General features: G+C 49.7%; 1 long non-coding RNA gene across 1 annotated transcript; it reads left to right on the top strand.

Moving 5' to 3' along the window:
* The first annotated feature begins 6,581 nt into the window (after positions 1-6,581).
* Positions 6,582-9,735, top strand: LOC122101640. Its single transcript, XR_006146399.1, has 4 exons — positions 6,582-6,734; positions 7,526-7,736; positions 8,393-8,585; positions 9,267-9,735. It is a non-coding gene; the product is annotated as an uncharacterized LOC122101640 (long non-coding RNA).
* The last annotated feature ends 13,663 nt before the right edge of the window (positions 9,736-23,398 follow it).

Genomic DNA, 23,398 nt, shown 5'->3' with positions numbered 1-23,398 from the left:
ACATTGACTTGACACTGGATCTTTGTGTCTGGCCAGCACTGGACCTTTGCTCCCTGTTTATTTATACAGCAAGTGTCTAGGAGTAGGGAACCACAAGGTTCTGATTAGAGTATCTTGGTATGTTTGCTTTCACCTTAACATCTGAATGTATAATCTATTATGCAAGATAAAGTGGAAAGTATCAGTCTTAGTTTGTGCTGGGAGCTGTGGGATTCATAAAAGATTTGTCCCTGAACTGAGGCTGGACCACTAACCAGCATTTCATGAACAGCTCTATGGTGGTAGGACTCAGAGGAAAAAATCACTCAGAGGAACAGGTTAAAAACATTTCAATCAACCTAATGCTTAATATATGCATTTAACAGGGTTATATACCCAGTCGGGCATGGAGGAGCAGCCTATAATCCCAGCACTCATGGGGTTGAGGCAGAAGGATCACAAGTTCAAAAACAGGCTGGGCTGAACAGTGAGACCCTGTCTCAAATAATGCCCCCTCCAAAAATTAAGTAAGCATCCCTTTTGAAGGATCTTGTAGTAAAATAGATGTGCATCAATATACTTCAGCTGGCAAAACAATGTATATTTCTAAGCACATACTGAGCACATTTCTGAAAATGGCACCTAGCACTATTAAATGCACTCAGTGCCTGGCTCAGAGTAGGAACAATTACTTATTGAATGAATTATTGACAAGCTAGACTAAGAGAGGGAGGCCTTGGAATAGAGAAGGTAAAATTCTTATTATTTTTAGGCAATACAGTTCCATTCCCAGAAAATCCACTAAAAATAAACTAGAAGTAATAGGAACATTTACCATCGCTGATGTTTCAAAATTAGTTTATGCAAATACACACCACTTATAAATTATTATGATCTCTTTTAAACTAACCGCAGAAAAGAAATAAAAAGAAATGCAGCTGTCCAATGTAAGGAAAACATTCAGATTCTGCTCAAGTTATTGAAAAAACAGTATGTTGATTGTGTGGAGTGTTGATCGCGGTACCACTCCTATCCCACACAAGAAGAGAGGGTGAATCGACATGCCAAGGGAAGATTTCAAAACCACCCAACTGATGAAAAGGTTTGGTAACGAGTCGAGGTGGCAGAGAATTTGGAAATGGCCCCAGGGCGGTGAAAGGTTATGGCTGTGAGATTTTGGAAGAGCTGTTTTGCAATAGCTGTAAAATTGAGTTGGGAGGTAAAGGCTTCACGGGGCTCTGCTCACTGGTCTTCACTGGAGAAGTCCGTGCAGGAAGCCAGGTGCAGGGCTCAGTTTGCTGATCCCAGCTGCTCAGGAGGCTGCGGTGGGAAGAACTGTGCTTGGAGACTCATCTGGGAAAAGTTTGTGAAGCTCTCTGCGTCTCAACCAATGAAAGCTGGGCAGGGTGGTATCCACCCATCGTCTACCTAAGCAGAGAGTGCCAACAGCAGGCCCAGGGCAAACAGTGAGCCCCTGCATACAATAACAAAGCCGAAAGTGGAGGGAGGCAGAACTTACGTTAGAGAGCACACATCTAGCAAGTCTAAAGGGGCCTGGAATTCAAACCCAACGTCCACCAAAGAAGAGAAGCGAAGAGAAATAAAAAGAAGGAAAGAAAACAGAAATCAGGGGAGAGCAAGCCTTACGAAGGCCTTTCCCCTGGGAGTACCAGTCCCCCCCCCCCCCCCCCAAGCAGGTCAGAGCCTGTGTCCTCAGACGCCCCCGCGGGCCAGGTCACCCACGGTCTGGGGAGAGCCTTGAACGGCTGCCAGCTGACGTGGAGTTCTGTTTAAAAGGCAAACAGCCAAGAAAAAGCTGTTGGATTAATTAGACAATTCATACAAAACATATCCAGTGGTTGAAAGAGAATGGAATATCTACATTCTAGTCCTTTCCAAATAAATTACAAAACATACAAACATATGACAGAATGGTGTATATGCTATGATTCTAATTTTAAGAGAACATGATGTGTGTGTGTGTGTGTGTGTGTGTGTGTGTTTAATACATGCTTTGAAACATTCTCCAATAGTGGGTTCCAGAAGCTGGGAAGGGTGTGGGGGATGGGGCAGAGGGAAGGCCGGTAGGAATGCAGGTGCAGTTAGAGAGGGAGGTCACTTTCCAGTGATCTTAGCACAGTGACAACGTGTAACTATGTATTTCTAAATAGCCCTCCAGAGGATCTGGAACGTTCCGGACACAAGGAAAAGCCCATGTTTGGAGTGATGCAGCCACTAGTTACTCTGACGTGATTGCTGCACGTAGAAATATCACACTCTTCTCCAGGAGTCTGCAGTGGCTAGGTGTGAACTAGAAACAACAACAACCAAAATAGTGAAAAGAGCAAGGGAAGGATTACACGCATTCTCAGAGGCGAGCGAAAGCTGACCCGGTCCCCTCCTCTGTCCACGGAAAGGTCCTTCCCAGAATCAGCGCTCTAGCCTGCAGCCTCAGAGCTACCACTCCTCCCCACGATCTCCGGAAGCCCTCGGAGAAGTGGCCACCCAGGTCTAGAGCAGGAGAGGAGTCTAGAATTGTCCTACCTCGTCTGTGTGAGACGTCCCTCAAGCTGTGCAAGGAGTAGACTTTATCCGTGTGTGTGTGTGTGTGTGTGTGTGTGTGTGTGTGTGTGTGTGTGTGATTAAGAAGGTGCACTGGCCATGTGGATCAGTGCAAAGAGTGCTTGCTGATCCTGCCCAAGGCCGTCTTTCCTGCTCCAGGAAAACAGAAGAAGACAAACAGAAAAGGGGGGCGTGGAATCATGGATCTGCAAGAAATACCAAGTCAGCCTGCGCCGGCCGGCTGTGCCCATGTGAGTATTCCGTCCTAACGTGGCGGGACCAGCCTCCATGTTAGAGGCTCCCCAGGCCGAGGACACACCGATGGCCCTTGTCACTGACGCGGGGCCATTGCACAGATCTATGGCCACCCAGCTAGGATGAGGAGCAACGTGTTCTGGAATGCTCTCCCACAAAAAGGTGACTGCTGTCACAAATGATTCCTATTCGGCTCAGAAGATACAGAAGGGACGCTCTGAGCACGTCACCGCCCTGGCTTGGGTAGTGGAACCTTCTTTAGTGGCCACGTGAAGGTTGTCCCGTTATCCGGGTGACAGGGGGCTGAAGTGGCCAGGCCATTAGTGACAACCCCCCCCCCCCAGGACCTCCCCCACCTCTGCGGAGGACACGGGGACTCAGAGGAGCAGTGTGGTGATCTGTAGTCATCTGTCCTGATCGCTGGCCCTTCCAGCCCCCGGGAGATTTGTCCCTCTCCTCGTGGGACTTTGATCTCTGTCCAGTTGATTGCCTTCCAGCGGCTATCCGCTCCGATGCCCGGCTCACTGCGTCCGCCCAGTGTAACGGGCCGTCAGATCTTCCAGTACAGAATTCCCCCAGGAAAAGTTCAGTCGTGGAATTTAACTCTCACCGGCCATCGAGACCATCCACACACCGCCCGCCCTTGTGTGGAAACACGGAGAAAATCTCAGGCCCGGGTGCCACGGCGTGTGGGCGGCTTTACGCCTATCTTTCCCTGCAATCCTCTTCCCTGATCAGCGTCCAGGTGGGAGGAATCGCCTGCTGCCCGTACCACACTGGGTGATCCATGGGCCGAGACCCAAGCCGTAGGAGGTAGCGGGGCGGCAGTGTTTTCTGTGGGAATGGTTAGGACTTAGGAAATTCCAGCCACAGTCTTGGTGTCATCAGCACAAGGTCGTAGAGCTTTCCTGGGAGCTTGGGGAGGAACAGCCCCGGATCAATCCATTCCCTCTTTCATCTCTGGTGCCTGTGTTGGACTTAACTTCAAGGGGCTGATAGCACCTCCAAAGTTTACCTCAGAAACCAGATTAACAAGGCCAGAAGAGGAGCCTGGTTTGAGTGGTGGAGTGGTTTCGTGCTCCTTATCAGAGCCTGAAGTTGTTTATTTGTTCTCTCTGTGTTTACTGTTTGTCCTTCAGGAGAGTGTAAACTCCATGCAGGCAGAAATTGACTTGGGTCACATAAATACATTAATCAATTGTTGGGAAAAAACATCCACCTGGCTGGAACGGTCCGGTGTTCACAGGCCTGTCCACATGTCCGTGCTGCAGCGGGCATGCCTCCTGCACTTCCGGAGAATTCTGAGCAAATGGACAGCGTTGTGATCATTGTGTGTGTGAGACGTGGTTTCCCTCAGAGCCCCTGGAAATGGCAGCGGGCGGTTTTCAACAACTTTCCCACATGCAGCTAGGCAGTCAGCGGGGTCGGGAGCTGGAGTCTGGATTCAGCCGGCTCTGGGCCGCCTGCACCAGGGCTTGCTCTGCGTGATTTCCTGAGCACAGCTTCTCAGGCAGGCTACGAGGAAGTTCCGTGTGAACTGTGAGCGTGCAGCATGCCAGGGCTGCCTGACCCTGCCATGTGGACATGCAGACGTGTGACCTGTGACCAGTGCTGGCAACTCAGTTCACACCCAGGTTTGGAACGGCTGGTGAGCTGTTTGCTAATCTAATCTCTTATCCAGTTTATGGATAAGAGAGGGTAAACCCCTGGTCAGACCAGCAGTGTCTACACCGGTGATGGAGGAGATTAGGGGAGCTGCTGCCCAGCCCCTCCTCTCTCCTGACCTGTTGTCAGCTCTGGCACAGGTTAACTGGTGCACCCTGTTTGCAGGTCAGAAACTGAAATGGGCGTGAGAGACCCTAGGAAGGAAGGAGCAGAAGCTTCTCCCTGAGGGTGGCTGGTCATCTGGAAGAGAGATCTTGTTGGTGGCCACCAAGATAGCACTGACACCTGTTGACAGATTCCCCAGGGACAAAGTCAGCAGCCAAGCGAAGACCCTGCGGTAGAGTTCAGAAATAGGAAGGCAGGACCCAGAGGAGCACCAGCCATTCGTGAGAGGTTTACGGTCTGAGTTCACGAGGCGGAATGTCATTGAACACTTTTAATTTGCTTTAAATATTCTATGGTGTTTAGTAGACATGTAATGCTGGAAACACCTCCTATTCGCAGTCTTAACTGTCAGCTGGAGGCTCACTCATGAGACCCATATTAGCAAAAATCTGTCAGACTGGTGAGCAGTGAAAAGCCAGAGGAGAGGTAGGACTTAGGAGGAGAGGTAGCACTTAGGAGGAGAGGTAGGACTTAGGAGGAGAGGTAGGACTTCGGAGGGATTCCCATTCACTGCCGCGTGGTGCCACGGGCCGACACCCGTCAATGGGTGGACAATGTGTGTGTGTCATTCAGAGTGGACGTAAACTTCTAACGCAGACAACCTTTACCCAGTAATCGCACTTCTATGGTCCAGTATGTGAACACTGGTGCAAAAGGTCCCGAATCCATAATCCTTTAACAAGGAACAGAATTCTGCTACATGCTCCGACACGGCCAGGCTTTGATTGAGTGAGCGGGTGAAATAAGCCACAAATAGCTTGTCAAGAAGTGGCAATGCGCAGAAGCTTCACACAAGCTCAGACGTGTCCTTCCACTCTGAGGAAGTGCCTAGAATAATCAGATTCATGGACACAAAGTAGGACGGTGTACTTTAGGGATTAGGGGAGGGAGAACAGGGAGACACTGGTTGGTGGGTGCAGAATTTCTCTTTGGGGTAATGAAAGAGCTTGGAATTGGTAGTGGTAAATGTGGATGAGCTAGCTGTCTTTGAACTGTGTGCTGCAAACACAGTCAAGTGAGTTCATTCGAGTCAAGTATGTCCATATGACGAACTTCTATGCAGCTGTGAGAGACAAGGGCACTTTTTAATAGATTGAAATGTGTGTTGGGTATTTTGGTTTCTCCTTTAGGTTCACTGTGAACGGTCTTTGTTTCCTGGAAGGCATGTGTGTTTGTGTGTGTGTGTGTGTGTGTGTGTGTGTGTGTGTGTGTGTGTGCGGTGGGGAGGACTTGAACTCAGAGCTGCACACTCTCTCTTGGCTTTTTTTGCTCAAGGCTGGTGTCATGCCTCCACTTCTAGCTTTCTGTCGGTCAATTGAAGATAAGAGCCTCATTTCTGCAGGCTGACCTCAATCTGAGATCACTGAGCAGCTGGGATTACAGGTGTGTGCACAGTGCGCGGCGAGGACAAGTCCGCCTGGCCATCGAGCTTCTGTCCTCCGTGATCAGACCCACTGGGGAACACCTGGGCCCTCGTGGTCAGGACAGTGGTGGTCACGTGGTTGGGTGGCCTTGGTGACAGCAGTTCCCAGGACACGGGGAGACCTGCCAAGTGCAGCTTCTGTGGACAGCTAGCATCTGGGCACAATCAGAGTCCTCAGAAGTGAGCGGTAAGTGCTTCCCCTGGTACATCGTGTCACGAACGAGGAGGCCCGGGACTCAGTGGGCCTCCTCTGGTTGAGGACACGTTGAGGTGTGCTGCTGGGATCACTCAGCTCTGCCCGAGCCCAGTGACTGGCAAGGTTTCCCACACCCGCCTCTGGGGCTATGCCTGCCCGGCACAGCTGGCGTTCCTGAAGGCTCTGTGACAGACAGGAGACGGCGGGAAGCTGCCGCCGCCGCCGCCAGGAAGCCCCCGGGGGGCCTTGGGGGCTTCCCAAGGCCGGCTCCCCTCTCCTGACTCCTTGCCCGCTTGGAGAACTTGGCTTCCTACCCAGCTCCATTAAACACCAAGCAACTCTCTCCCTATGGCATAGGGTACTAATGAACTTCCTGTACCGAATCACCCCCCAGATGGTACTCATGCCTCGTGTTCACGTGATGGACGGGTGCAGAAGCATTCCAATGTTAAGTGACACGGAAGAGCAGGAGGTCTGGAAAGCCCCGCGGTAAGCACCTGGTCAGGTAACACAGGCGCTCCCTGGATGGGCTGGGCAGGCTGTGGCCTCTCTCTCTCGACTTCCACCTAAGGCCGCTCTTGGACCCTGGTAAACAAACGGCATAAAGACGCCCCCCGGGACCCCCGGGGCCCTTTCTGGTGTGCAGGAGAGGCAGACGGCTGCAGCCTCACGCAGAGTCAAGGGACGCCCCTCTGCGTGGCGTCCAGTCTGCAGGGGGGAGCGGTTGGCAGGATGCATGAAGCCGAACTTGCTCATGGTGGTGGCTAATGCATCAATCGGCTTCTTACAGAAACAGAGGAATAATGGGAGATTAAGGAGGAAAAAGCTGGTCTGGAGGAGAGGTGTGGAGCTGGCGTGGACAGGGAGATTGTTCACCAAGGAGCTGCACAGGAAGGTGGTGTACAGCTTGGTTCACACTGTGCGTGTCATCCACCTGCCGCTCCGTCATTCTGGCTCCCGCTCAGAGGGACGGGGTGGCCTGTGTGCAGGAGAGGAGACCAGAGCTTACCAGCTGTGGCCACTGCCATAGCACCTCTTTGAGAAGCAGTGCCTACTTAAATCCTTTGCCCCTTTGTGATTGGGGTTCCTGTTTATTGCTGTACCTTCGGAGTTCTTTATGTGTTTTGTATACTAAACCCTTGCTAGAATTGAAACGCTTGACAAGGATCTGAAAGTATCGTCTCCCCTTTCATGAGTAGTTTTGGTGACTTTGACATACAGAGCTCTTGATGAAATCCAAGCCAATTTACTTACTTTTCCTTTGGTTGCTGTATTTTCAGGGTCACAGCCAAGAATCTGAAGTCACAAAGATTTACAACTACGTTCTCTCCTAAGAGTCTTGTGATTGTTGCTGTTAGTCTCCTGCTCTGGTTCATGTAGTTCATCTTCGCTGCCATAAGGCAGAGCTGTGCATCACTCCATTCTTGGTTTCACGTGGATGACCAGCCATCGTGTGAAAGCCTTTCCCATTCTTCTGGATAGCAAGTGGATGTGAGTGTTGTCGTTGACCTCTGTCCTGTTGACTTTCACGGCCGCCATTCCCGTGCCATCCTGTCCTGACTTCACAGTTCAGGAAAACGTGAAGACCTTCTGCTCTTCCTCATACCTTTGAGTTCTGTGTGTTTCCATATGAATTTGAGGATCACTATGTCCTTCTCTTTTTTGGAAAAAGAGCCAGCTGGAACTTTGGTAGGAATTGCAATCAATTTCTAAATCTCCCTGCTATTTTATTTTATCTTTGTTTTGCCAGTCTTGGAGCTTGCTCTCAGGGCCTGGGCACTGTCCTTGAGCTTCTTTTTGCTCAAGGCTAGTGTTCTACTACTTGAGCCACAGCGCTACTTGTGGCCTTTTCTGTGTATGTGGTACTGAGGAATCAAACCCAGGGCTTCATGGATGCTGAGCGAGCACTCTACCACTCAGCCACGTTCCCGGCCTCCTGCTATTTTAAATGTCACAGCTGAAGTGAGTTGTATTGATTAGTCTGTCAAGAGGCAGGGTGTCAAGAGGCATGGGTGCTCTGTCTCCTTGTGTTGGGAGGTACGAGCTCCTCCTGGAGGCAAAGGAGAACCCTGGGTGCACAGATGCAACCAGACCGGCCAAGGCTGGCGTCTTCTCTTTTGTTTTTCTTTCCTGCCCTCCCCGCTTAGGATGTGTTTCTGCACCACCCTCCACCCTGCCCTGGGCCCAGAAGGCCAAACTCTGTGGACCGTATCAGCCACGCCCCCTTGTCCTTTGGCTCTGAGGGATTCAGCCAGTAGGAGGCCCAGCAGGAAGGACCTGGAGGATGGGAAGGAGGAGAAGCTGAAGTTCCTTCCATGCCTTCGCAGCTCCCTCCCTCAGGTAGTGGCGGTGGCTGTGTTTTCTACCAGCTGCCCTAGTCCAGTGGGGTTACCATGCCTGTATTGTCAGTCCTGTTGGGCTCTGGCATGCAGTCTATCTTCCTACTTAGGAGTGTAATCGTGGGTAGCTTTCCCAAGTTGCTAGCCCCAAGCGCATTGCCTCGCTATTATTTTCTCCTAACCCTGCCAAAATTGTTGTCTTCTTCTCCTCCTCCTCCTCCTCCTCTTCGTCCTTCTCCTCTTCCTTCTTCCTCTTTTCCTTCTCCTTCTTCTTCTACCAGTCCTAGGGTTTGAACTCAGGGCCTGGACACCGTCTTGAGTTTCTGTGCGCAAAGCTAATGCTCTACCACTTGAGCCACAGCTTCACTTCTGGATTTTTGCTGTTTAACTGGCGATAAGAGTCTCACGGACTTTTCTGCCCAGGCTGGCTTTGGATCACAATCTTCAGATCTCAGCTCCTGAGTTGCTAGGATGACAGTGATGGTTTCTGGCCTAAAATGGTTCTGTTCTTGTCATTAACTTCTCTTTAAATACCTGTTTGCATTGTATCTTCTGCTTCCTGTTCTCTTCTGGAAGTGCAAAATAGGAAAATCTAGCAGGTCTATTGCTAAATCAAAGAAGATTCCTCCTGAGTGTGCAAGCTACTTACAATCTCTCTCATCCCAACTTCTTTTTTTCCTAGTGTGTTCATTTTTAGAAGTCAAATGACTGATGTTCTCATGGGAAGGAAGACCGATGGAGCCCATTTAATGATTTCAATCATTAACCTGCTGGATGACCCCAAGTTTCCATCAGCTTCATGTCCCAAAAATATCACCAGGAGTCTGAAGAGCCATTTTTCTCTGCAAATCAAAGTCTGAAGAGAAGCACCTTGGCTGTCCACCTGCCGAGCGTGGGGCCCCTGTGCTACAAATTAGAGGCGATGCTTCTTTTTTACCAACACTCAGTGATTTGTTACTGAGACTATAACCCAACATCAAAGCTATCCTTGCCAAATAACCCTGCAGTGTTTTCAAGCTATGCATTGATTGATATCTGTGTTGTCCCTGATGGCCTGTCCAGTTACAGACCAGTTCCATTGAGAAATGGAATTATACTGATAAAGTATAATTGGTTACATCAGCATTTCTGGCAGTACCAAATCTTACCAAGAGCATGTGATTAAAAGCTTCCTGTGTTAGGGTGGGGAAGGTGGCTTAGTGGTAGAGCGCTTGCCTAGCATGCATGAAGCCCTGGGTTCAATTCCTCAGTACCACATAAAAAGAAAAAGCCAAAATTGGCGCTGTGGCTCACGTGCTAGTCCCGTGTTGAAGGCCTAAGACTAATTTTTAAAAATGGTGATGAAGCAAAACTGTGGTTCAAAGTAAAGTGGAGTATTCGCCTTAAGCAAAAGAGCTCAGGGACAGCACCCAGTCCCTGAATTCAAACCCCATGACCAAAAAAGAAAGAAAGAAAGAAAGAAATATAAAAGAAAGAAAGAAGGAAAGAAGGCAGGAAGGCAAAAAAGAAAGAAAGAAAGAAGAAAGAAAAAGAAAGGAAGGAAGAAAGGCAGGAAGAAAGAAAGAAAGAAAGAAAGAAAGAAAAAGAAAGAAAGAAAGTGAGGGTTGGGAAGGTGGCTCAGTGGTAGAGCGCTTGCCTTGCATGCTTGAGGCCCTGGGTTCGATTCCTCAGCACCACATAAGCAAAAAGAAAAAAAGCCGGAAGTGGCACTGTGGCTCAAGTGGTAGAGCTCTTGCCTTGAGCTGAAGAGCTGAGGGACAGCGCCCAGGCCCAGAGTTCAGGTCCCACGACTGGACCCCCCAAAAAAAGAAAGAGTGAACAAAGACTAGCTGTCTTTGGCCCAGGGCATGGGCTGCCGTGTGGAGGTTGCACAGTGGGACGTGACTTAAGAGGAAGAAAGAAGCCTTCAGGATCACTTCTTGGGCTCAATACGTTGAATCGGTATTTCTTCATTTTGAATGATATATTAGAAAGAGGCGTGGACATCTTGATACTCCAGGTATAATTAAAAACCCCGTTCTCGGTATTTCAAGTGCTTAGTCCTGTGACTGTGTTTTAATCTGACATAGTACACACGTCTCCATCTGGAGGAAACATTCTAAGTGGATGGTCTTATAAAAACAGGACAAAGACTTCCAAAGTGTGAAGCCCATGATGGCCAGGCCTCCTGTGATCTTCGCTCCCTCCGATGACCCGGAGGCAGACTGCTGGCCTAAAAAGACCCATACTGGCAAGACAGAGTGAGCTCAGTAACAGACCGTTGTAATAAAGCAACTGTCACCACTGCAAAAGCGACCTACACTGATGTTTTTGGCTTTTCATTGCATCTGGAAGCTATAGGCATGATAGTATAGCATGTCTGTTAAGTATGCAATAGCACATGTCTACAAATGTACATATTTAAAAATACTTTATTGTGCCCGGTGCTGGTGGCTCATGCCTGTAATCTTAGCCACCAGATTTCAGGAGGCTGAAATCTGAGGATTGCAGTTCAAAGCCAGCTCAGGCAGGAAAGTCTGTGAGACTCTCATCTCCAAACAAGAAAGTGGAGCTGTGGCTCACGTGGCAGAGCATTAAGACTTAAGAGAAAAAGCTCAGGGACTGCGCCCAGGTCCTGAGCATCTCTGTGATAAATGATAGAATCTGAGATGGATGCCAGTGTTCTCCATGATTTATGTGGACTAAGAAAATTAATACAAAGAAGGGTGGTTTTGTGCTTATGATAGCAGCTGTTTGGGAAACATTGCGTCCTCATAACTGGTTCTAACCAGCAGAAGCTGAGCAACTGTGCACGGTCCACCCTCTGTGTATGGAAGCCTTTGTTCCTGTCCCGTGAGAACAGGACTAGCACAATGTACACACTTGCACTTGTGTATCCAGAGCACAACCCTTACTTCTTCATCAACCTGCCCGCAGCCAGCCTTCCCGCCTCTCTCTCTTGTTCCGGATCTGCCCTGGCCTCCTGTTTGGGGAAGCTTTTCACTGGCACATGTGTGGGCAATGAATAAGCCCACACCGCCTTTTTCTGATCCCTGTGTTGGCTTTACCAGCTCAGAATAACCCAAGGATGTCGGTTCTAACATGATACCCATCTCATTATTCCCAGGGCCCAGAAAGGCCTTGTTTAGGATCACATTGTGAGTATCTATCCTACGCGGAGCTGGGCTTTGAACTTTGGGAGACTCACTCCCTGTTCTTTACTGTAAGTCTGTGGAGATGGCAGTGAAGGGCCTGGTGAATGCTATTGCCTGAATAGGTCCACCCACTTCCCATGGAGAGTGCCCCGGGGGTGTGTAAAGACCCGGACCATGAGGCAGAGAGCGCCCGGAGAAGAAGCAAGGGGAGGGGAGACGAGCAGTGAGGCCCAGTAGCCACCACTGCAGCCTGATCTTTGGAGCTGGCCTCGCGTTTAGCGTGGAGGTAGGCCTGGAATGGTCCCCGAATTGGGACAGAGCGAGAGGAATAGTTCTATCTGGGCGAATCGACCCACTGCTCGCCTGGTCTAGGGGTCACTGGGCTGCTTTTCCCCAGGGGTTTGGTGTCCAAGCTGTCCAGCGACAGTCACAGTTGACGGCTCTGCTCCCGCCAGCTCACCTTCCCACACATCTTGGCTGGGACACGGGTGGCCTCTCTCCGTGTTCTGCTGGGGCAGCTGGTGACTGGGCTGTGGGAACAGCCTGTGGAAAACAGTCCCACGGAAGAGGAGCGCAGTGAATGTACAGGGCGTATGCGCAGCGGAGTGCATTTTGAAAGCACCGCAAATCTCTTTCTTTTGCACAATAAGGTGATTGATTTTCAAGGCCCTAGATGAGGAGCTCGATGCTCCCGAACTATTCCCACAGAGGCAGGGAGTCTGACTTCACCTTCCTTAAAGCCACCAGCTCCTTATCCACGCTGCTTATTACAATGATTCTTGAAGAGATGCATAACGAAAGGAGGGACTATCTTAATGTGTTTGCTGTGTCTCTCTCTTCACCAAGAACACATTCTCATTTTATAATGAGACTCTGAATCTCACTTGTCCGAAGGCCTCCCTCGTCCACAGAGCCTTCTTTGTTAACTTTCTCCTTTCTAACGTCTAGCGTTGAGATAGTTGGATCCGCACAGGAGCATATTCTGTGTGACGTCCCTCCCTCACCTCTCATCTCCCATATGCTACATAAACACAGATAGACACGTCCTTTCTCTCCAACAAACGCAGCTGTTTCCTAAGCACGAGGATTTTAGCTTCGACTTTCCCCTCATATAGCTCCTGACATGTGCCCAGTGTGAAGTACTGCCCCTGGAAAAATCTACTGATCCCGTTCCTTGTCTTCAAAAAGGATGTTTCTGGGAAAAAAAGTTAAGGACTTCACAACCACCTAGACTGGACAGATCGCTATAACAACTTTTCTACAAAACCCTTGGTTTGTTAGTTTGACCCTTCAGCCCTGGACATGTACACCACCTGGATCTGTGATGGTGAGATGGCACAGTCTCTATTAAGTCCTGAGAAACTGGGAGGAAAATCACAAAGGGGTTTTGAAAAAATATATAGGGCTGGGAATGTGGCTTGTGGTAGAGCACTCACCTTGCATGTATGAAGCCCTAGGTTTGACTCCTCAGTACCATATACACAGAAAAAGCTGGAAGTAGTGGTGTGTGGCTCAAGTGGTAGAGTGCTAGCCTTGAGCAAAAAGAAGCTCAGGGACAGTGCTCAGGCCTGAGTTCAAGCCCCAGGACTGGCAGCACACACACACACACACACACACACACACACACACACACACACACACACACACACACACACACACACACACACACACACACACACACACACACAGAATTCCCAAGTACACATTCATTGCTAACTTCTCAGCCTCCTGAGAGTAGGAGAAGGCGGATTTTTGTCCGCCCCTTCTACAGTGCCATAAAAACAAATTACATATTTGGATCATAGGGAATGGATGCAATATTCAAGTTGAGATCGGGAGAGGAGAGCCAGGGGATGGCGGCTGGAGTGTCGATGAACCAAGCTGAGCGGAGCAGAGCTCAATGGAAAATCCACGTTTCTCCCAAGCCCCCAGCACCGGTGAGTTTGTATGTTAGTGCAGGCCAGGGTCTGAGTCCCGCTCACCTCCATGGGACCCCCTCCCCCCTCCTGCTGGAGGTGTGGCAGATGGGGCGAGGCTGAAAGCATGCTTGCTCAGACTCCCGCTGGACCGAGTGAGCCCGCGGAGCTCTTTCTGCTCCCAGAGCGTGTGTGGTGTGTGTTGCTTGGTGCCTAGACCTTCCACGGTGCCCTTCCAGAGGGTTTTCTCGGGTCCGAGCCCCGCGTCCCTCACGCCCCGTCATCTGGAAGTGCCCGTGTGCTCCGTGGAGCTCCTCAGTGCCGTGGGACTGCGCCTCGCGTGTCTGCCTGGGTTTTTCCTCGGGGGTGTGCGCACCTTCCCCCTGCCCCATCCACAGCACGGCTCAGAGCCTGCGGCTCCTTCCAGAGTGCTCACCGGATGACACTGAGCGCCAACAAGCATTTGTTCATGGTGTGCAGGTGGGACAATGTTCATCCGTCCACACCCACACCAGCTCGTGTCTGCTGGGTGACACGGAGGGCGGCTAACTCACCCGAGCAGAGCAGGGATGTGAGGCCGGGAGAGCAAGCATCCCGACTCAAGCGCTGCCTCTGGCAGGGAGGGCACTGGCTGCTTCTACACGTCACCTGGACAGTACCTTAGTTACTTATTTGGTGCTGGTCCTGGACTTGAACTCAGGGCCTGGGCCCTGTCCTGGAGCTCTTTGGCTCAAAGTTAGCGCTCTACTGCTTGAACCACAGCTCCACTTCTGGCTTTTGGGTGATTCATTAGAGATATGAGTCGCATGGACTTTCTTGCCTGGGCTGGCTTCAAACTGTGATCCTCAGACCTCAGCCTCCTGAGTAGGCAGGATTGTCGATGAGAGGCGTCAGCGCCCGGCTGAAATCACACAACCCCATTCTCTGGCTTCCAACATGCCAGCAGCTCCCTAGCGCTGTGTTGTGGTGAAACCCACAGCCCGAGTCTGGTCTCACAGCTCATCTCCGTGCCATCACCTGCTGCCCTCCCCCCGGCCCCCTCCCCCCTCCCCCCCCACGGCCCTCCCCCTGTTCCCACCTGCAAAATCCACGCAAGGCGGTGTCTGACCTTCAGACACTGTGGGCTCCTGCCCTGCCTGTGTCTGGCCTCGGCCGTGGCCTCTGCCCGCGGCTCTCCTCTTGCCGTTTCTCCTGGCTGACCTCTCACCGTAACGACCAGCGCAAAGGCTGGCTTCCCTCCTTGGGGAAGAGCAGGGCAGCCATGGGGAGAGAGACACAGCGCCCCGCGGGGATGGGGAGGTCAGGTGGGCTTCCCGGCGATGGTAAGGCCTGGGGTTTTCCTCCCAATGAGAAGAGATGAGAGGAAAGTCCTGTGATTAGAAGAAGGACACGATCAGACCGGCTGCGTTGGCAGTGAGTCTGGGATGTTTGCGGGAGGACTTGTGGCAGGGATTTAGGGTGGAGCCCTAAAGGATCAGGTCATTCTCCTCCAAAGGAGAGATGGTGGCAACAGAAAAACTATGGGAACAGAGTCCTAATTTCTGTGTGTGTTGGATTCTCCCCCCCCCCCCCCCCCCACACACACAAACATCCCTTCCCCTGCTGAGCTGGAGGCAGTGGGGTTACCGGCAGCCGCTGAGCCCAGTTCCCAGAGACCCTGCGGCGCGGTGAGGTGAAGCGGGCAGAGGCAGAGTGGAAGCGAGGCGTCTGTGTCCTGCGGGCTGGGCTGGCGTCTGGCACAGCCCACCAGCCAGGCTTTGACTCTGAGCGCCGTGTTGGCCGCACACCAGGAGAAGGAGCTGGGTTCAGAAAGGCCACCAGGAGCCATTCCGATCTGTGAGCCCAGAGGGGGGCCTGTGGTGGGCGGGGAACGAGGCCTCTAATGCCAGCTTCAATGCCCCACCACACAGTGGAGCTGAACTTGGCCTGGCCCCAGGGTAAACCGAGTCTTCAGGCTGCTGTTAGAGGAGCTGAACTTGGCCTTCCCTGGGTAAACTGAGTCCTCAGTCTGCTGTCGAAAGCGCTCCAGAGCAAGGCAGGCCTTCCAGGGGATTGCTTTTTGTTTTTTAGAGGTGAAGAGCAAGGCAGTATTAGGTGATAAAGACCCACCAACAAACACATCTTCCTGAGCAGGAAAGCAACCCATAGAACACAAGATGCCGGAATCATCACCTTCATAGAGTTAAACAAAACGAAAACAAGACCCCGCATTGCCCATGTACAGTGGGTGGCGCGTCCATGTTGTCTTGGAACAGATAAAGGTAAAGCCAGCACGAGTCTTAGTCCTTTTATTTAAATGCCTCCATCCCCTCCGCGTCTCCTCCTGGGCCTCACCTTCCTCCCTCTGTTTCCCCAGCCCTGGGCACACGCCGCATGCATGGCCATGAAGTCCCCTGTCTTCACACCGCAGTGAGTAGGCCGCTGCCGCTGGCTTCACTGTGTTTGGGAAGTAGCACATGTCTCTTGCACAGGGAAGTTCGTTTCCACTCGCGCACAACTCCCACACCACATTCCCATCCTCCCTCCCTGCTCCCTCACACCATCCTCCCATCCTCCCTCCCTCCTCCCTTCACACCATCCTCCCATCCTCCCTCCCTCCTCCCTCCTTCTCAAGCAGCTTCAGTGGGCTTTATACTAACTTCATGTAGCTAGATAGGTGGACAGACAGACAGGCGATGGATAGATAGATCTTCTTCATTCCTCAGTACCCTCTCCTTCCCCCTGCTCGCCCTGCTCCTCTCCTGGACAGTCACCCCTCTTTTACATTTCATTTGTCACTCTTACCATTTTAGATCCACAAATGAGGGGCCTGGAGTACCTGGCTTTGTGAGCTGGCTCTTCTTCTTTTTTTTTTTTTTTTGTTGGTCGTGGGGCTTGAACTCTGGGCCTGAGCGCTGTCCCTCATCTCTTCAGCTCAAGGCGAGTGCTCTACCACTTGAGCTACAGCGCCACTTCCGGTCTTCTGGTGGTTTATTGGAGATAGGAGTCTCACGGTCTCCCCTGCCCGGGCTGGCTTTGAACCGCGATCCTCAGATCTCAGCCTCCTGAGTAGCTAGGATTACAGGTGTGAGCCACCAGTGCCCGGCGAGCTGGCTCTTCTCACGCCCCGTGATGATCTCCACCTTCATCCATTTCCCTGAAAATGACATCATTTCAAGTTTCCTTGAGGCCTAGATAAATATCACATAATGTTTATGTACCATATTTTCTTAACATGTGTAAGCAGCATCATTATACTTTTATGATATGATTTTTAAAATTTTTATTGTCAAGGTGATGTACGGAGGGGTTACAGTTACGTAAGTCAGGTAATGAGTGCATTTCTTTTTTAAAGTGTTATTCCTCCCCACCCCTCACCCCCATATTTTCTTAATTCTTTTACTCTTGGATAGTCTAGCTGGATCTAAGGTTTGACTACTGTGAACAGAGCTGTAAGGAACATGGGTGTGAAGGGATTTTTATTTTTTTGTATCTTTGTAATTACTCCTTCAAATGTAGGCCCAGGAGTGGAATAGGTCAAATTTTAGATTTTTGAGGAGCCTACACACTGGTATCTAGGGTGGGTGTATTCATTTTGAACGCTACCAATAGAACATGAGGGCTGCTATGTCCACACACCCTCTACCACATTTGTTGTTTGTTTTCTTTTTTTTTTTTGGGTCCAGTCGTGGGGCCTAAACTCTGGGCCTGGGCGCTGTCCCTCAGCTCTTCAGCTCAAGGCTAGCGCTCTACCACTTGAGCCACAGCGCCACTTCTGGCTTTTTTCTTTTTTTGCTTATGTGGTGCTGAGGAATCGAACCCAGGGCCTCTGGCATGCAAGGCAAGTGCTCTACCACTGAGCCACCTTCCCAGCCCTTGTTGTTTGTTTTCTTGATGGTGGACAGCTGCCTTTATCAGCCTAAGTTTTCAAGGTTTGTCCATGTTTGCACACCCATCAGCACTTTGTTTTGATGGCTGAATAATATTCCATTATACTAAGATCCCTTATTTTGTTTCTTCATTTTCCCATTGATGGGTTTGTTTTTTTTTTTTTTGTCCGGTCGTGGGGCCTGAACTCTGGGCCTGGGCGCTGTCCCTCAGCTCTTCAGCTCAAGGCTAGCGCTCTACCACTTGAGCGACAGCGCCACCTCCGGCTTTTTTCTTTTTGCTTATGTGGTACTGAGGAATCGAACCCAGGGTCTCAGGCATGCAAGGCAAGCGCTCTACCACTGAGCCACCTTCCCAGCCCTGATGGTTATTTTAATGCACTCCACTATTATAAATGATGTGATATAAATATGAGTAAGTTTCTGTGTGTGTGTGTGTGTGTGTGTGTGTGTATTCCTGGATATATACCTAGAAGGGGCACTGCTGGGTCATGTAGTAACTCTATGTTTAACTCTTTGGTGGTTGCCAAGCTGTTTTGCAAAGTGGCTGCACTTGCCACAGTTTATGAAGGTTGTAAGTTCTCTGTGTCTTGATCTACACAGGCTGTTGTCGGGCTTTTTAATTGTACTTATCCTAGTAGGTTTAAGGTGGATTTTCATTGTGGGTTTGATTTGTACTTCTCTGACAGTGCTGAATATTTCAGGGACTCATTGGCCATGTGTGTACTTTCTCTGAAGGTCTAGCCACAGACTTTTTTTTTTGTGCTGATTGTGGGGCTTGAATCAGTCAGGGTTGGTGCTGTTCTCTGAGCTTTAGTCAATCTCCACTTCCAGTTCTTTGGTAGTTAATTGGAAGTAAGAGTCTCATGAACTCTCCTACCTGGGCTGGCTTTGAACTGCTCAGATCTCAGCCTCCTGAGTAGCTAGGGTTACAGGCGTGAGCCACTGGCACCCAGCTTTTGTGTCTATTTTTATTTGGGACATCTGTCTTTTTATTATTGCGTTAGAAGAATTTTTCATACGTTCTAGATACTGACCCCTTCTTCGATAGATGGTTTGTAGATATTGTCTCCCATTCTGTATGCTGTTTCTAAGGCACATGTTTTTATTTTAATGCAGGGCAATTTATTTGTTGCTCACAAATTTAAGGTCAACTATAAGGGCGCTTCACATTTCATTTGGGTGCCATATCACAGCGGCGCTAGAAACTGCTTTTCTCCAGCTCTTCTCTTGCCTTGGCCTGGTACTAGGGCCGGGCCCTGCTGGGCCCCTGCCGGGCCAGCTCTTGCTGTTGAGATGCCGCAGTCTGTAAGGCAGCTCACGAAGGGCTGCACTGGATTGCATGGTGTGCTCACCATACGGTGGCTCGGCTGCTCAGAGTTCTGCTTAGAAAAGGCTCTTGGAGGGAGGGACTGAGCTAGAACATTCTGTTATCTGTAAAAAAAAAAAAAAAAAAAAAGATGTCCCTGAACTTCCTGGCTGGCTTAGCAGACATCTTGCCCCGATGGCAGCGTTCCCAGGTCTCAGCTTGACCTCACCCCTCTTCACTGGCTCTCGGAGTCATGAAATGGACCCGCATCTTCCCTCTTCCTGGAACACTCACCTTCCCCTCCTCCCCCTCCTCCCCCTCCTCCTCTTTCTCCTCTTCCTTTTTTCTCTTTTCTCAGTACTAGGGATCAGACTTGGCGCCTTGTTCATGCGAAACAAACAGGTTTTGTTTTTTACCTTCCATCTCGGCTGGCGATGAACTGCAAACCCTCATGCCTCTGCCTGCTAAGTAGCTGGGATTCCAGGCACGCGCTGGCTTCTTCGGGGGATGGATGTCAGCAGCGCGGAAGTGACCTGCCTAGCAGCTTGCTTCCCTGGAACAGACCGCCCCCAACCCCCCCCCCCCCCCCCCCCCCCCCCCCCCCGCCCAGGTCCAGTCTGGAGAGAAGAGCACTTTCATTGTGGGGTTGATCTGGAAACTTCTTCTCATAACACTCACCAGGGTTTCTAAGATGTGTCGGTGAGCATTTGCCGCAAGCCTTCACCCCACTAGAGTGGAAGCTCCCGAGTGGCCCCGGCACCGTTCATGCCAGCATCGTTGGGCAACATTACCTGTTCCAGGCGAGGCACCGTTACCGAGTGCAGGGCGGTGTGAGAAACGTCTTTGGCTCTGTCCACAGCTAGACCTGGGGTGCTACAAAGCGGTGAAGATGGTGGACAGGGGAGAAAGCGTTCGGGCGAGCCCTGGCTGGTGTCTCCAGGGGACAGGAGCAGAGTGGGGCCGGGCTTTGGCCTGGTCCCCACAGAGGCGGTGCGGAAGCAGTGGAATATTCTCAGAAGTGTCTAGACTGCTGTGACTGAAGGCAGTTTTCCTTTGGGCTGCTCTCTTGAGCAAAAAGTTCGTTGCATTCAAGCTGCTTTTTTTTAAACCAGGTCAAGTACCTGCCATGGAAAAGCAAACACCACACGGAAGTCATAAAAACATGTCTAAGTTTAGCTGCGAGTTTATTACTGGGTTCTGCAGGTTGCTGGTTAAACGAGCCCCACGCCATCCTTTCATGGTCAGTTTGTATGGGCAGTTATAAATAGCGGGGTGAATGCTGCCTGCGAGGCAGCTAGCCAAAAGCCTTTGGGCACATAAAGAGACTCTTGTTCTGGGTACAAGGCAATTCTTATGGAAGGTTTCTGAAAATGAAAGTAGAATAAAGCAGTTTGTCAATGGACAGTCTGATAAAAATGAATTTGATAGGATTCCATTCAAAGTGTCTTATGTCCTTCATACGTGAACTGTGATCTCAAATCCGTACTTACATAGCATCAATAATAAATTTGTGTATTAATAGTCGGTGATTCAATTATAGAGTGTTGAAAATGTAGTGATATTTCAGTGTGAAAATTATTCATGGTATAAAACTATTCTCATAAATATACTTTATTTTATTTACTTTATTTTTTGTGCCAGCCCTGGGACTTGAACTCAGGGCCTGGGTATTGTTGCTAAGTTTTTGTGCTCCAGGTTAGTGCTCTACCACTTGAGCCACAGCACCACTTCTAGCTTTTTGGGAGTTAATTGGAGATAAGAGTTTCATGGGCATTCCATGAACCTTGATCCTCAGGTCTCAACCTCCTGAGTAGCTAGGATTACAGGTGTGAGCCACCAATGCCCGGCTTTTTCTTATAAATGTAATGCATAGTTACTGGAGAATAATAATCAAGTTATTATGCTTAGAAGAAAGAAAAATACTCAACATTTCAGCAACTAGGGCTCACTTCCCTCACAGCTCTTTTGAGGTTAGTGAATGTGTCATTATTTCTTTTCTCTTCAGAGCTAGGGACTGGATCCGGGGCCTTGCGCATGCTCGGCCAGTGCTCTGCCACCCAGACACATCTCCAGCATCTGCTATCATCATTTTTAATTCCTCTGGTTGGGTTTATTAATACTGTGAAAACTAACTTTAAACATTACACATATTGCCATGTGCCGGTGGCTCACGTCTATAATCCTGGCTACTCAGGAGGCTGAGTTCTGAGGATTGTGGCTCGAAGCCAGCCTGAGGGAATAATATAGAAACTAGATTCTCTGTGGACATCAGCGATGACAATCGTTTTGTATTAGAAGCAGACTGGGAAATGAGGGAGGGGCGCAAAAATGGTCTACAAGAAATGAACTCATTACCTTCCTCATGTAACCCCTCTGTACATCATCCTTACAATAAAATAAAATAACTTTTATAAAAAAGAAGTAGACTAGGCAGAAATACACTTTCCAGAACACGTAACAAAGAACTAGTGAGTTTGGTAAGACAACAGAGACAGTTGCCAAAGGATTAGAACAGACGAGTCACAGACGAGCCACACAGCACCACCAAAGAGCCCAGACCCGACGGGAAGATGTCCTACATCTCTTCAGGAACTATAACGTAAAACATTAATTCATTTTGCTCAGTAGATTCGCTAACAAACAAAAGGCTGTTGATCTTCTGGTATGCTTTCTAACATTAGAAATTACACGTCTGTGTTTGCTGAGGATTTCGATACTCTGGTTGACTAGATGTCTCTTGATTGGAAATCCATGTAAATTTCCTTACTTAAGAGTATCATTGAAACTTCGCAGAAATCCTGGGTGCTGGGGCAAGATCTTAAGAGACGCAGAATGCCACAGCAGTGCCAAACACACTTTGGCAGGGACCCTGTCTGTGGATTTTCAGTGTCTGCTCTCCACGGAGGGCTGGAGGACGAGACCTACTTTTTCCACGTCTTTCTGAAATGCCATCGAGATGGATGGCCTAACGCAGAAAATGTTCCCAGCACCTTGAGAACTCTAGCTCCTTCTTCAATGCCGGAGCCAGTGAGTCTGGTCAGAAAATAAAAAATCAATCACATTCACATAATTCAGGGGAAGAAATTGCTTACGGAAAAACTATACTGTTAGAACTGGGTGTGTAAAAATTGATCTGAAAATGGCCATCAGACTGAAGGCCTGGGAGCGTGCAGCGTCTCAGGCTCTCTACAACACTGGCCTGGCTGGTTGGTGTGTGTCTTGCACATGTATACACTCTCCCCAAGCAGTCAGAGATTTTGTGATGTTGGCCTTCAGACATTACAGAAATGCCTCCTGGCTTCAGGATCTAAGCTTCCACAGTGCAACACATGCGATCTAGTGAACATAAACAAAAAGCAATTTTTCAGAGTCCTTCTGCCCGTTTCAGCTACATTTGGAGCAGGATGTTTTAAACATTCGTAACGAATGACAAACAGTCCAGACTGCAAGCTTCTTTCTTTCTGCTTAAAATTTGAACCGCATACAACTTGGTGGCTGAAATTGTCTTGCAAGTTAAATGATGAAATTACGCTATCCTAACCAAAATGAACGCATTCTCATAACTACATAGTTACATCGCAAGAAACATTGTAAGTCTAGGGCCCCGACTGACACAGGCTTCCTGCACCCAGTAGGTAAGATGCATTTATACTAATGCTCATGCCTTGTAGCAGCGGGGAGCACTTGTTATAACCAATGAGCCAACTGTGGTTATTTGCTATTCCTGAAAAAAAATCCACTTTACAAACGGGGCACTGGTGGCTCATGCCTGTAATCCTAGCTACTCAGGAGGCTGAGATCTGAGGGGGGCAGTTCAAAGCCAGCCCAGACAGAAAAGTTTGTGAGGTTCTTATCTCCAATAAACTACCTAGAAAAAGCTGGAAGTGGTGCTGTGGCTCAAGTAGTAAAGTGCTAGCCGTTAGCATTATCCCTGCCTCTGAACCTCAGCTCCTGAGCTCCTCCCTGCCCTAGGGCTCCTGCCATACAGCCGGATAGGGGCAGACACCATATGCTCCCTCTCCCGAGGGAGATATGGCTCCTCTAATAAACCTTATAATAATCATCTTTCTCCTGTGCCTGCCTGCCTCTGCGTGGTCCCCTGGGATGGTCGTGATGGATCCTACCTTGAGCACAAAGAGGCTCAGGGATGGTGCCCAGGTCCTGAGTTCAAGCCCCAGGACTGGAAAACAATAACAACAAGAACCCACTTTATTTAAGTGTTCACTGCACAATTGCACAATTCTGTGCATTCTAACAAGGAGGTAATGACCGGCTGTCTACCATTTTTCTCATCATGCTTTCTTTTGCTGTGCTAAAAACTCTCTGCACTCCTGGCCCGAACTCTCAGCCAGTTCTGAACTTCTTAGTGTGGCCAGTTTGGTCTTTTCCAAATCGACTCCTTTTCCTTGGCAAGGTGCCCTTAATTTTTCCTCCACATCTTTTTCATGGCTTGACAGCACATTTATTTTTAGTGCTGAGAGCACTGATTTTCGAGATGTCCTGCAGTTGGTATCGCCAGCCGCAGAAGGACATCTTGGTGCACCAGCCGGCTGTAATGAATACAGCAGCTATGAGCATCCGAGGCAGAT

The sequence above is a fragment of the Dipodomys spectabilis genome, unplaced genomic scaffold (assembly GCF_019054845.1).
Source record: "Dipodomys spectabilis isolate Male_0828 unplaced genomic scaffold, ASM1905484v1 ptg000669l, whole genome shotgun sequence".
NCBI lineage: Eukaryota > Metazoa > Chordata > Mammalia > Rodentia > Heteromyidae > Dipodomys > Dipodomys spectabilis.
Note: the sequence above shows the minus strand (reverse complement) of the source record. Positions and strands in the feature narration are given on the sequence as shown.